The sequence below is a fragment of the Schistocerca cancellata genome, chromosome 6 (assembly GCF_023864275.1).
Source record: "Schistocerca cancellata isolate TAMUIC-IGC-003103 chromosome 6, iqSchCanc2.1, whole genome shotgun sequence".
In the NCBI taxonomy this organism is placed as follows: Eukaryota; Metazoa; Arthropoda; class Insecta; order Orthoptera; family Acrididae; genus Schistocerca; species Schistocerca cancellata.
Genome location: NC_064631.1, coordinates 144504160 through 144516786, shown reverse-complemented (window position 1 = coordinate 144516786; position 12627 = coordinate 144504160).

Sequence of the window (12627 nt, the reverse complement as noted above, 5' to 3'; positions counted from 1 at the left end):
GATGTGATTTTAGTGTGTTTTTGCTTCTGATGAAGGAATATTTAGATACACCGAAACCGTGGTCAAGGATTTCAATAAATCTTTATCCTGCAACTGTTTGGCTATTATCATTTACCGTGAAAATTTCTATATCTGTTATTTCATCATTCGTAAGACGGTCGAAATGAGGAACTTTTATACAATCATTCTCGGCGAAACAATTTAGAGAGAAAGAATTCAGTATTTCGGCCTTTCTCTGTCATTTTTCATTTCGCAGCCAAATACTCAAAGAACTTTTTCACCAAGGAAGACCGTATTGCGGTCTCTCCTTTTAACCATGGTATGCACGTCGAAATAGCAGATATTGAGATAAGTTACTGCGGAGTAGAAAATAAACTACAGTCGCTTAGTAGTGGAAAGGACGCATCAGGGCCGGATGAGATACCGAGATTTTACCGAGCGGGATGGCACCGTTTTTAGCACACTGGACTCGCACTCGGGAGGACGACGCTTCAAGCCCTCATCCGGCCATCCTGATTTAGGTTTTTCGTTCGAAATTTATACACTAGCTGATCGGTTCGGGTCGCGTACGATCATCAGTTGTCAGTGCTGGAACTCAAACAACATAACATTTCCTCACATCCTCTAACCGCGCATTGTCTGTGTTATTTACTTCTCTGCCCTGAAATAAATGAACTTTACTTAACTCAAAGATGAATTCACCAATGTCAATCAAAATTGTGCTCATCTTAAAACGTTATTGTCTTGTAAGTATTTTTGTTTGTTACTGCGAACGGAAACTAATCTCTTAAGAAACTCTTCATGTTGTTTGATGTTTTTGTATTCGGCTGTTGCTTGCCAGAAGCATTTTATTATAAAATATGGCTGAGAACCATGGGCCGCACCAATATTTGATTCGGACCGCAGGCGATTCACGAGCCGCTGGTTGGCGACCACTGGACTAAAGGATAGAAAAGACGGCTGCATATGGGAAGCAATGGGCCGCAAGAAGTGCAGCCACCACAATGGAAGGGTGGGTATCCGGCGAAGGCAACCGTCTCGCCCGAGCCGTGCGCAGCCAACCGCAGAGAAATGCCCGCCGGTTCGCTAACAAGCTACATTCCAAATTGCCTGCTTCCGAATGCAGTCGTAAATTGGAGTGGCCAGTACCACAAACCTGCTGGCCTCCTATTCGAAAATCAGGAATTTCAATACTGCAGGCGAGGCAGCAATCTAGGCGGCGAGCTCCGCCTGATACTTGTAGCACAAAAACGTTACCAACTACGCACTAAAAGAATGATGAATTGGACGGAGAGCAGAGAATATTCTGCGGCAAATTAGAGAGAGGCAACGCGGAAGGTGTGAAGCTGACTTAGGAAGACGTAAGTTCAAATATGTTCGCGATATGCTATATTGATGAGCCAGACGATTATTACCACCTGCTTAACAGCCTGTTGGTTCAGCTTTAGAGCTGGCCGTGTTGGCCGAACGGTTCTAGACGCCTCAGTCCGGATCGACGCGGCTGCTACGGTCGCAGGTTCGAATCCTGCCTCGGGCATGGGTGTGTGTGATGTCCTTAGGTTAGTTAGGTGTAAGTAGTTCTACGTCTAGGGGACTGATGACCTCAGATGTTGAGTCCCATAGTGCTTAGAGCCATTTGAACCATTTTTTTCAGCTTTAGAACGCAATAGAGCAGCGATTAAGCGTGGCATGGATTCGTCAAGACCTCGGCAGCTCCCGTAAATTACAGACCGGTAGTTCGTGTCGTCGAGCTGGCGCCCGATAGGATTCTAGATGTGTCCTATCGGATCAGAGAAATTTGGTGGCCAAGACATAGCCGTGAGATCATTACCGTGCTTCTCATACTACGTGTCACGATTCTGGCCCTCTGACATGGGCAGATAACCTGCTGGAAGATGCCATCACAATCAGGGAGGACGTCAAGTGTGAAGCAATGCAGGTGATCTTCAGTAATGTTCACGTTATTCACAGCTCTCATTGTGCCTTCGATCATTACCACAGATGCCATGGAATCCTAGACACCAGCCGGGGTGGTCGAGCGGTTCTAGGCGCTACAGTTTGGAACCGCGCGACCGCTACGGTCGCAGGTTCGAATCCTGCCTCGGGCACGGATGTGTGTGATGTCCTTAGGTTAGTTAGGTTTAAGTAGTTCTAAGTCTAGGGGACTGATGACCTCAGAAGTTAAGTTCCATAGTGCTCAGAGCCATTTGAACCATTTGAATCCCAGATGAATATCTTCCACAGCATAATACTGCCTCCGCCGACTTGCTTCCTTGGCGCAGAGCATGTTTCCAGTAGTTGTGCGCTTCGATATGGGCATATACAGTTGCAACCATCGACCTAGTGTGATAATAATCGTGATTCATCCGTCTTGGAGACGTCTTCCCATTGATCCACTGTACAATTTCGATGATCCTGTGCCCACTGCGATCATGTTGACGAAGTCGATGGTCAAAATGGAAAGACGTAGCTGTTATCTGATGCGGAGCGCAATGTTCAACTATGTGCGCTGAGCAGCGCACTTCGAAACTCGTTGCCTGCACCAGCATTGTACTTTGTTGTCAGATGTGCCACAGACCGCCGTCTACAATGCTTTGCAGAGCGGACGACCTCTGTGTCCTGTGATGAGACCTGGACGTTCAACACCTTGTCGGCTACTCCTGGTTTCATCGTCCTTCAATCACGTTCCACAGGCGCCAATGGCAGCAACATGAGACCAGCCGACCAGTTTTGCCGTTTCCGAGATATTCTTTACCAGAAGCCACAAAAATCTGCCTTTGTCAAAGTCGCTGGAGTTCTCCATTTGCCGTTACGCATCGTCGCTAGAATGATACCCCGTTCGTCTCGGCTCCGCTTGTATAGGGAGCGATAAAAAAGTTTCCGTTCGAAGGCCGTACAGTCCAGAAGCTGTACGCCAATCGGACAAAATCGCCATTAGTATTGACGCAATCATGCCACCGATGCACCAGGTTGACGATAGCCGTTTGGTATATCCTCGTCCAACATGAATGGTCGACTCTTCAAGGCCTGTTTTGGAGACCGAAGGCATTTATTATTTTTTTATTTACACGTCTAGTTCCATAAGACCAAATTGAGGAGCAAATCTCCAAGGTCATGGAACGTATCAGTACAAGAAATTACGACATAAAAGTGATATCGGATTAAAATAAAATGTTTACGAACCCAAAAGTGTCAAGGCATTAGTTTAAGTAAACGCAGCCAGCAATATAATAATCAGCTTAGTTTTTCGAGGAACTCCTCAACTGAATAGAAGGAGTGGTCCATGAGGAAACTCTTCAGTTTCGATTTGAAAGCTAAGATTTTTGAACTCTTGTGCTAGCTTATTGAAAATGGATGCAGCAGTATATTGCGCACCTTTCTGCACAAGAGTTAAGGAAGCGCGATCCAAATGCAGGTTGGATTTCTTCCGAGTATCAGCTGAGTGAATGCTGCTAATTCTTGGGAATAAGCTGATATTGTTAACAAGAAATGACAGCAAAGAATATATACAGGGTTATTACAAATGACTGAAGCGATTTCACAGCTCTACAATAACTTTATTATTTGAGATATTTTCACAATGCTTTGCACACACATACAAAAACTCAAAAAGTTTTTTTAGGCATTCACAAATGTTCGATATGTGCCCCTTTAGTGATTCGGCAGACATCAAGCCGATAATCAAGTTCCTCCCACACTCGGCGCAGCATCTCCCCATCAATGAGTTCGAAAGCATCGTTGATGCGAGCTCGCAGTTCTGGCACGTTTCTTGCTAGAGGGGGTTTAAACACTGAATCTTTCACATAACCCCACAGAAAGAAATTGCATGGGGTTAAGTCGGGAGAGCGTGGAGGCCATGACATGAATGCTGATCATGATCTCCACCACGACCGATCCATCGGTTTTCCAATCTCCTGTTTAAGAAGTGCCGAACATCATGATGGAAGTGCGGTGGAGCACCATCCTGTTGAAAGATGAAGTCGACGCTGTCTGTCTCCAGTTGTGGCATGAGCCAATTTTCCAGCATGTCCAGATACACGTGTCCTGTAACGTTTTTAACGCAGAAGAAAAAGGGGCCGTAAACTTTAAACCGTGAGATAGCACAAAACACGTTAACTTTTGGTGAATTGCGAATTTGCTGCACGAATGCGTGAGGATTCTCTACCGCCCACATTCGCACATTGTGTCTGTTCACTTCACCATTAAGAAAAAATGTTGCTTCATCACTGAAAACAAGTTTCGCACTGAACGCATCCTCTTCCATGAGCTGTTGCAACCGCGACGAAAATTCAAAGCGTTTGACTTGGTCATCGGGTGTCAGGGCTTGTAGCAATTGTAAACGGTAAGGCTTCTGCTTTAGCCTTTTCCGTAAGATTTTCCAAACCATCGGCTGTGGTACGTTTAGCTCCCTGCTTGCTTTATTCGTCGACTTCCGCGGGCTACGCGTGAAACTTGCCCGCACGCGTTTAACCGTTTCATCGCTCACTGCAGGCCGACCCGTTGATTTCCCCTTACAAAGGCATCCAGAAGCTTTAAACTGCGCATACCAATGCCGAATGGAGTTAGCAGTTGGTGGATCTTTGTTTAACTTCGTCCTAAAGTGTCGTTGCACTGTTATGACTGACTGATGTGAGTGCATATGATGTCCCATATGCAGTCTTCATTCTGCGATGGATATCTACCGGTGTCTGTTCTTCGACAGCCGAGAACAGAATAACAGCACCTTGGTCCCGTTTGGACGCATTTGGTAATAACATCGCCATAGCACACCTGCCGCATTTACTGAACGCTAGTCGGAAAGACACGAATGCCACGCTAATCCTTTGCCCTTTTTTTTCCTTTATTGTATTTCAATTCCCCATCGGGGCGGGCTGGCAGCAGCATATGCGCTGCTCTTCAGCCGAAAGACATAGAACAAAACAATAGAAGACATTTAAAAATATACAAAGGAGAAAACATGGTGAACATAGATATAAAAAAGGGGAAACATCATGGAAGACAATAGACAAGAAAAGGGGCGACTGTAAAATGGAGATAAAAACCGTAAAAAAGTAGCGCACACAAAAAACCACACACTGGAGCAATTAAAAGAACACAAGGCACAGTATGACCGGAGCATAAAAGTATCGACGGATGGCGTAGCACATAACCAACACTGACAGTGACACTAAGTACAAGGCTAGCACACAATTAAAATCACACTTCTCGAATCCTTTGCCTCGACGTCCGTGCTTATATACCCGAATCGGACTCGCGGTACGCTGCATAGACGTTGCAGAAACGCCCTCAAACGGAACCTGTTTGATTTCCCCTTATACTTTCCTCACCGCGTCGCGTGACCGCAACGCCAGCAGGCAGCAGTAACTGTAGCAGTGAGGAGTGTTCATGATGTTTTGGTTCATCAAGGGACATTGTGCTCAGTAAAGGTCGTATACCAATCCCTTGGGGTATGCTCGAAGCAACTTTTATATCTGAAGATATCTCTCCATTAAGTCATGAAACTGACCTAAAAATGTCCAGTTTCAACTTAATTTTTTATTTGTTACTAGAACTCAAGGACAAAAAGTTCCCACTGTTTCAATGATGAAATCGCACCCGAAGTGCCTGAAAAATAATTAAATGTGTAACGCGACCTTCCTGCCACGTCCAGGTTTTGAAGCAACACTTCAATACTAGGTCGGTGAGCAACTATTCCGTGCATTACTTTCAAGCAAACTTGCACGGGATACATCTAGAAGTCTGTGATATGCACTATTTTGTTTCATAGATCATCTGTGACCCTGTTTCCTATCTTAGGAACAGTAATAAACCAGCTGCTTTGTTTTTAAAGAAGTAATTCGTGTTTCGCCTCATTTTCATCTGCTGCAGTTGTCAAATTGCAACTTATAACGCATTTGTTGTATTTACTGATACGAATATAAGTAGCATGAAGGTATTAGGGAGAATGGCCTTTAAGATAGGAAATTTCACTCAAGAAATCTTGAGAAGAATAGATTTTCAGCTCCTGTCTGCCACTGAAAAGTCATTTGAAGACAGGAAAAAGAAAAGAAAGCTGAAAATTAAAAAAAGGAAGAGAAGCCTTCAAGGGAAAGAGGGGCCAGAGTACAAACCTGGGGCCTTCTGACGAGGTGATATTAAAAAAAAAGTTACGTTGAACTAGGAATTGATTTCCTGAAAATTGTGTTTTTTACAGTTAATGTATCTTTTTCTCAGAGTCTATGGAAGTCTAGAATTATGAAATATAGTAGACTTATTTCTATCAACCCACTAAAGGTTGTCTCAAGAGCAAATTTTGAAATTTTGAGTGTAAGCCGAGATATGGGGCAAACTGCTTGGAATTTTGCATGAATTACAAGTTATACTTATAGAATTATAATTCAAAAATTATTAAAATTCCCCTGTTCGATTATTCAAAAAAAAACTCAAGAGGGAAGCAAAGAGATTAAACAGAGAAAATTTTGTAGGAATCTCTTGAGTAGTTTATGAGTAATGGGATACATATATTCTTTTTAGAAAATAGAGTTTTTAAATTCCGTAAAAAGTTATATGTATTTCATCCAAGGAACTTAACAGTGAATGTGTTAATTTCATGTATAGCATGGTACAAAGTATGACTGCCCTATATTCAAAATTATTGATTTGGTGCAGCTTTCACATAGTGTGTGTGTGGGGGAGGGGGGGAGGGGGGGGTGTTAATGAATTCGTTCCCCCGTAAGAATGACTACCTGTGTTCTGTTTGCTGGATCTCTACAGTCCAAGTGAGTCCTAAATAACATTAGCGGCCCTCACTCCAAAGTGATTCTGTAACCATTCCTAAGAGCGACAGGACGGCACAGTGAGGCTGTCTGGTTGCCCCGTGCTGGCAGTGAGGCTGGGACGGAGCGGCGTGCGCACGCTGCCAGAGTGCCACTGTACGTCGCGCGGCGCTGTCAGGTCACTGGGTCGTCCTAATGGCTTGATGGCCGCCATCCGCCCCCTGCACTGGGGCGACGGCTCACCTCGCTCCGAGTTCCCGATGGTCACGGCGCGGCGCGCTACTAAAACTTACGTCCAACACGCACTGTCACCCAGTGCTGGACAAAGGGTGTGCTGGGGTTAAGGTAAGCAACATCAGCGTACACCGACCCATCGGCAACGAGGTATTCATCACACACATCTACCGCCACAGAATTGAAGATTAATGTGATTATAACTGGCGACAGAGAGAGGCATTCGAGTGACTTTGTACTGAATGTCTTACCCTAAAATTACTGAGGGTGATGTCTAAGACCTCCTGATAACTAATTGATTTGAGAATTTAGAATCTGTTAATGTAGAGGAGGCCGTTACTGCAAATTAGGCTGTTATGGCATCGCTGACTACGCGGAGACATGTATGACAGGAATGTTAAGAAAAGTTGATAAAAAAAAGTGAGGTACTCAGAAGAGGACGAAACGAAATGAGACAGGCTGAGAGGGAATATGGTTGAGCTGTGCGTGGCTCATCTTCCCGCCATCACGTATTTTACACCCTGTTTTTAACGTACTTCCACCTCACTGCGTTAATTTAAATTACTACTGTCACTGAGTTGCTGCTTTGCTGACCGTGAGCGGCATTAGCAGAGCGTATCGATATATCCCCTCTCGTAGTATCTTTGCTCGACTGCTATTACTTCCCGGTCGTTGTCTGTCGCCGGCAGTTCGGGTCCCGGGTTCGCGTCTGCCAGTCGATTGGGACGCGTCTGGAGCGCAGTCCGGACCTGCCAGTCGGGAAGTTGCAATGCGGCACTAGTGCAGTCGGGTTGGAGCTGTGAGGTCTGCGTCGACATGGCTCGCCCGACCATTGCTGCCACGCATTACTTTAGCCGGGCCACGGTCTTGGTGGATCGTCGGTCGGTCGTCCTACCGGACGACGCGTTTTGGGTCGCCGATCGTTCGTGAGTCGGCTGTGTGTGTGTGTATGCATCGACTCCCGATTTCTCTTCGTGCGTGCTTAGTTACTGTTGGGTGTCGTTCAGGTCTTCGTGCAAGTATTTATCAGGTTTTGTGTGTAGTTGGAGTTATTTCCACTGACGACTGTTTTGGATGTTGACGTCATTCTGAGAAGAGTCGGTCGGTTGCTGCGGACCAGGGAAGTTATCCCTACGCAGTGCAGTCGGCTGGGTCCGCTGGCGGTTCCTGCGCAGTGTCGGAGCGTATGTGGAGCTGTCCGATCGCTACGAGCTTCGTGGTTCACCGACCCAGTTGAGTAGTGGTTCCAACTGCCCAAGCCACGTCCATTTATGGTGTGTCGTTCGTTTCGGTGGTTCGCTGTTGCGAAGGTTTTCTGTGAGCAACACCGAGTGTTTCTATTGCTAAAATGTAGCCGCCATCCGGTGCAATTAACTGTACTGGTTGACTACAATTCGAATGCACCAGCGGAATTTTCTGCCTTGTGGCCGTTAGTGTTCTGGTTACCTGTCCAGGCCACTAACGTAATTTCAAGCAGTGTCCTTTCCTCACCTGTTGTCGCTGTCCAACATGGTGTGTAGTTTTGACAGCTAATACATACTTCATTGTGGATAATCACGTTCGTAAACTTTGGTGTTTGAGTTTTCATGTACTGATTGGTGGCAAGCAAATGGTTGTGTCAGTCGGTCCGTGGCTGTCCCCTGGTTGGGTTCCGACGGATCAAGTGTAGTTGGGCTCGCCATCTGTCTCACCTAAGTGAACGAGGGCAGACCGACCTCCCTGGAGGCTTTTGAGTGCCGTTTTCTTTATAGTCCTTATCACCGGTGTTTAATTGTCTGTTTATAATCTATCATAGCCAACGATTTAAAGATTCTTGTTTTTACTGGACTTAATGTGTTTTGAATTTTGGAAAATGAATTGTGGGCCTTAAGCCGCTTAAAACTTATTCTTGAAATTACCCATTAAGTAAAAACATTGCGGTCTTCTGCCTTAAAAGATTATGGTAATATATTTTAAAGTTTTCAAATTTAATTGTGGCCCTGAGCCGCTTGTATTGCACCTTGCATATGTTTGTTCTATCTACTTTTGACTTGAGGCTTTCCAGCGTAGTTGTGATACCATATATATTTTAATTACTTTATTTGCTATTTTAACGGCATTTTTTTATTTTGTTGACTTTTAAGATTTCTTGTTTGGAGGTCCTCAGCCGTGAAATAATTGCCCTTTTGAAACTCGTAGTTCTAGAGGTTCGGCTATGTGCCGTTTTGGTTTAAAGGTGTGATTAAATTATAATAAATTACAGTTTTGAGTGAACCTGACTGACAACTTATTTGGCCCTTTCCACAATCCTAATCACCTGTTCTGCCCTGCAAGTTTAGCGGGCGTTTCAATGATGTTATGTAAGTGATTACAAAATCAATTCAAATTTACAAAAAATTTGGGAGTTCGAAGCTGAACTCTGTCTGGCCTGGATGCGTTGGGAAATGTGTCACCAAGCCCTCTCCTGTTGTTATAATTAGTCCCCAATGTACTGGAAGTGGCAAAGAGACGGAGGTCACCTCAGAGCTGGTCCCACACACGTTCTATTGGGGACAGATCTGGCAATTTTGCTGTATACAGGAGAACATCAATGTTGTGCCGGACGGCAATACATCTGTCGGAACAGTGGTGGGCTCTTTACGTTACTGGGAGGAGGTCAGTGAATACTGTAACACAAATATTAGTTCACTTCATTATAACATAGTGTGACTTACTTAACTTTGGTACAAATCTGAACAATGACGTACTGTTACGGCACATAGTAATACGGGTTCCAAGTTATAAAATATTTAACAGAGTTCAACCACCTTGACGTAAGATGGGTTGGTTACGCCACGATTAGCGGCGGACCAGGAAGCACGGTGATGCAAGACAGATGGGCAGCAGAGTGTTACAGAGCACGCGCAGCGGGAAAAAAAGAGGACAGCGACTAAGCAAAATAACACGCACGCTCGTTCGCGCGGCGGGATACCGCAAGAAGCAATAGACACAGCTAGGTAGAACACTCATGGACCAATTTAACTAGCTGCTAAGCTAATTAAAGCAACGGGTAGCAGAATAACGAGGCCAGATGCGGTCATCGCTAGCAAATTGCACGTCACAGCTCTTTAAATCCGGAGCCTCAGCTCCAAGTAGGGGAGAACGGTTCAGGTCAATGGGAACGATGGAGTCCGTATCGATGACACTCCGTTCCACGATCATCTTGTTTTAGTGAGTCTTGGCTCAGATCAACCAGCGCATTACCAGCCAGCCGTAGAGTATGCAGAACTGAACTCCACTGACGCGAACTTCATGCTGTGTCACACCAACCACTAATGATGGGAGAGCTGATGAACTACCAGCAGCAGTGCAGTACCAGGTGATGTACGCTCTGAGTGTGGGACGAAAGACGTCGACCAGGGTTCCTGGCGGACCACCGTCCAGAACGCCTAAGCGCATCCGGGTGCGGGGCCTACCAGGCCGGCAGTACTGGGTTCAACGCCTGCCGCCTACACCACACCGGGGATGCGGTGGTCCAGCGAAGAAGAGGCACGGAGTGCGATCGAATACACTCGCCCAGCCGGTAGCAGCTATCCGTGCTGTACCAGGCTGGGCTAAGCATCCGTACAGACGCAAGAGGAATGATATCTCGCTAGGACGCAGGAGCAACGACGAGCGCAGCGTCCGACACCGAGAGTCTCTCCGTGACCAGGGCAGGAGGCAACTACGGCCAACAGTGCACCACCTTTGTAAAGTTTTCACGATACACGATTAACTGAATAATCATGTTTTCTTAGCGCCACGTGCGCTTCCAGACGATTCCTGACATGGTTCAGAAGCGTCATCCGCTCGGTCGATCTGTAATATCATTTGATACTGACAAGATACAGGTGTCTGCACTCGAAGTATAACTGACAGCAACTTCCACGAAGAGTTCTGAATAATACAATGCCGTGCTGCTGACGTTATAGAAATACGATGCTATCGTCTTCGTGAATGATCACAGACTGGGCTGAGCGGTACTGTGCTGGACCGTTACTAAGAGAGAGCGGGGGTGGGCAGCGGCGTGTCGAAGCACTTCTGGGCGTAGCTGCCTCGGCGTTGCTCACTTGTAGTTGCGTTGCGTGCAACCAAATACGCTTTGGTACCTTGTAATTCGGACGACACCACACTCAATATCACATAGACATCAGACAAGTACCATGTGTGGACGAGCATTGTCCTGTTGAAAAATGTCATCACCATGCTGTCGCATGAAAGGTAACAGACGAGAACGCAGGATATCCGTGACGTGACGTTATGCCGTCAGGGTTCCCTCAGTCATTACCAGCCGTAACCTGAAATCATACACTGTGGCTCCCCATATCATGACCCACGAGTAACACCGAACACCGCTGTGGCTTTCCAAAACACTGGAAGAATGGGAACTCTCTCCAGGTCGCCGCCACTGACCGACGATGGCCACCAGGCTTAGTGCAGAACTGCGATTCATCGCTGAACATAATGTGACGCCATCGTCAGTAGACCATGATTCTCGGTTATGGAACCACTCCAAACGCAGCTGTTTTCGTTGTGGTGTTAACGGCGGCTTACTCATTCCTTAGTGCGGTGCTGCTGGTCTCCAACGAATTGTGTGGGATGACACAGAATGTCACAGTTTCAAGTTCTCGGATGGAAGGCGCAGATGTAAACGGTTTACAGTGACCGTGGTGCACAATTGGCGACTCTGCTTTGTAGTGGTCAAATGTGATCGACCGGAACCTTGAAAAGGAGTATGCCTGCCTTCACGTTCCCATGCAGTACAACATCGGGCCACTGTTACAACCGAATAACCCACAAATCTGGATACTGCACGATTCGATCAGCCAGCCAAATGGAGACTCACAATGAGACCCTTTCAAACCACGTCAGGTGCTGACAATGCACGTGCAATCGGCATCTCCGTGTCCTTCACAGCTGTAACTCCGCAAGTGATGCTGTTCGCGCCCCTTATATGCTCTACCAGGTCTGGTAACAACACTAAACACGATCAGCACTAATGCTGTTCCAGCGTATCGGCAAGCGCCGGTACGAAGATGAACACAAGAGCACAGAAGGCTGTGAGACGACGTCAGCCAATAGCCCGTTGACTAGGACCGCACCACGACAGGAGCGGCCTCTCCAAGAAGAGAACATAAGCGCAGCTCCTGCCAGCCTCGGCCGCACAGTACTAGACCGGCACTAGGGGAGCCCTAGATAGCAGTTATTAGTGGTCCATATCCATTGTTTGTATGGATATAGTACGAGGGTAAGTCAATTATTATCCGCAAAGTAAATTTTTTTTGTAATCAAATAGGAAACTTAACGGAACATGATTTTTCGACATAAGTCTTCTTGCGTTTCAACACACTTGGTCCATCGTTGTACAAGCTTCCTGATGCCCTCATAAAAGAAGGTTCTCGCTAGAGCTGCGAGCCAGGAACGCACCGCTTCTTTCACTGTTTCGTCCGAGGCAAATCGGTGGCCCCTTAATGCCTATTTGAGTGGACCAAACAAGTGATAGTCAGAAGGACTATATGGAGAATGATCCAACACTTCAAATTTGAGTTTATGGAGCGTTTCAGCAGTGTGGGTAGCAGTATGCGGACTGGCATTGTCGTGCAACAATACAACACCTTTTGACAGCAATTCTCGGCGTTTG